This window comes from Cupressus sempervirens, chromosome 1 (genome assembly GCF_028749045.1).
Source record: "Cupressus sempervirens isolate cs-2001-9-10 chromosome 1, ASM2874904v1, whole genome shotgun sequence".
NCBI lineage: Eukaryota > Viridiplantae > Streptophyta > Pinopsida > Cupressales > Cupressaceae > Cupressus > Cupressus sempervirens.
In genome coordinates, this window is record NC_143118.1 from 112,111,242 (window position 1) to 112,113,614 (window position 2,373).

Sequence of the window (2,373 nt, forward strand, 5' to 3'; positions counted from 1 at the left end):
CTTAATGTTTGATGCTTAAAACGTTTGTATAAATTGTGTTCTTGTTGAACTGCATTTGTTCATGCTAGAGTTTGACTAATATGAATTTCTTCTTTGAACTGCTTATTCAATTGAAAAATAAACATATATAATAATTTTCTTTTACTATTTTTTTAAAATCTTCTATTTTACGTTATATAACTTGTTGCAGAAGTATATACTATGTACATATATGTAGTTAAAAGTCTTCCATTTTACAACATATAATCTTCCCAAAGTTGTATTTATACTTTAGAAGACTTTCCAGGCCACCAAATTTATGGCATGCCGGTTTCATTTAGGAAGAACCGTCCAAAAAATTTGTATCGTAGGTGCTAAAATGGTCTTGTCAGAGAATCGCTTTGCATTTGTATAATGTTTTCTTGCCGACTTCACTTCGGCCTTTTGCAATCTCCTTTCGGCAATAACTTCGATCAAACAGAAACCCCTTTCGTTTTATTCGCGCATGTTTACAATTTATTGTCAGCCTGTCGTTAATGTCGTTTTGCCATTCTTACTTAAGATTTTTTTTAATGTAAAATTAATAGCAAATGACTTAAACTAAAAAAATAAAAATAAAACATTTTTCCCAAGCCTGAACGACTTTGGTCAAACACGGAAATCGTCATTCAATTAAACGTATTCTAAATTTAAATTTAGATAGTTTCAAACATAAAATAAAATATTGATTCCGTGATAAAACTTCTCTTTGTAGACCAACTACTCCGAGAAACGTGATGTTTAAAAAATCTGTTACAAAAGCCGAAAACGAAATATTTGTTTATTGAAAAGGCGGCGACCGCCCGTCGGTTGTCAACCATAATAAGTTGCTGCCTATCACGATTCACAAATATTTATAACGGCGCTCATCGAAAGAGCTCAAACAACGGCTGAGATTCTTTCGTGGAACTGAAACTCTACGTGCGCCGTTCTACTCCAAAAGTATTTTTGGTACACTTTTGACAAAATTGGAAGGTGGGATTTCTTGGCACCTACACTTCCTAATTAACCCGTTTGAATTCGTCCAGCAAACAACCAATCGCACGTCATAAACGACTGGAAAAGAATGACTTTGTGCCCAAGATAAGTTCTAATTTGCGTACGTGGACAAAATATAATCTTGTAGCACACCATTTTGACGGGCTTAACCATTCATTCATTTCTTTTGTTCTAACCATTCATTCATTTCTTTTGTTTTCTAGATGGATGGAGATAGATGGAATGGGATCCTAAACATTGATGAAAACAATCAGTAGAGATGGTAAAGACTGCGGGAGGGCAGAGGGAGAAGAAAGTCTCAGAGACGCTAGAGCAATGGCGGCTGATGAATTCAAGCGACATAACCAAGAGAAGAAGAAGAAGAGGGGCGGTTAACAAGGGCTCAAAAAAAGGGTGCATGCCTGGCAAAGGAGGGCCTGAAAATGGGCAGTACAATTACAGAGGAGTTCGGCAGAGAACATGGGGCAAATGGGTAGCTGAAATTAGAGAGCCTGATAGAGGAAAGAGGCTCTGGCTTGGCACTTTCGACACGGCCCATGAGGCCGCGCTTGCATATGACCGCGCCGCTCAAGTCATGTATGGCTCTTCTGCATGTCTTAATAATCCTCCTCCTCCTCCTCCTCCTCCTGCTCAACCTCAAGACAACGTTATGAATCCTGTGATAGGGGAGCCTTCAAGTCCTGGCGAGCTTCATGATATTAACATAGAAGAGATATTGAAGTTTATTGATCATAATAATAATGATGATGATGATGATGATGATGGAGGAGGAGGAGTAGAGGAGAAATCAACATCTTTGCAAATTGTGGGCGACCAGTATTCCAACTTCTCGATTCAACCAGACTAATTGATTTGTATGGATACAAATTAATCTTTTGGTCAGGGGTCGTGGCTCGTGCCTTGTATACATAATTTTAATTTTTCTGTTTCTGTTGTAAAACGTGGAACATGGTACTATTGAATTTAAGGGACAATATTGAGTTCCAATAGTGATTTTATATTGAAGGTTTTCCTTCTGGTTCTGTTTCCTCAGCTGTTTTGTAGAGCTTTCAACCATGGCTGCCTGATCGCTCGTGCATACTATTCTTTTACAAAGTAAGTCCATGCATTTTTTTCAAGTTTTATCTCGTGGTATTTTGAGTTAATAGCATTTAGCATGACTTACTAAACCTTCTTCATATTGATTTGAGTAATTGCCATTAGCCACTGCAAAATCAACAACAGCTGTGCTGTTTTTTCTTTCCCTTTTTCAGATCAACTGTCGTGCACAGTTATCTTTATGGATAGGATTTTTGTTTTTTTAAAAGAGGCATTTAGAATTAAATTTAATAACTAATTTTATTAATATGAAGAGAA

The 2,373-nt window shown here is 36.8% G+C and overlaps 1 pseudogene; it reads left to right on the top strand.

The window, feature by feature from the left end:
• Positions 1-1,150: 1,150 nt before the first annotated feature.
• Positions 1,151-2,022, top strand: LOC149576468 (putative dehydration-responsive element-binding protein 2H pseudogene; annotated as a pseudogene).
• The last annotated feature ends 351 nt before the right edge of the window (positions 2,023-2,373 follow it).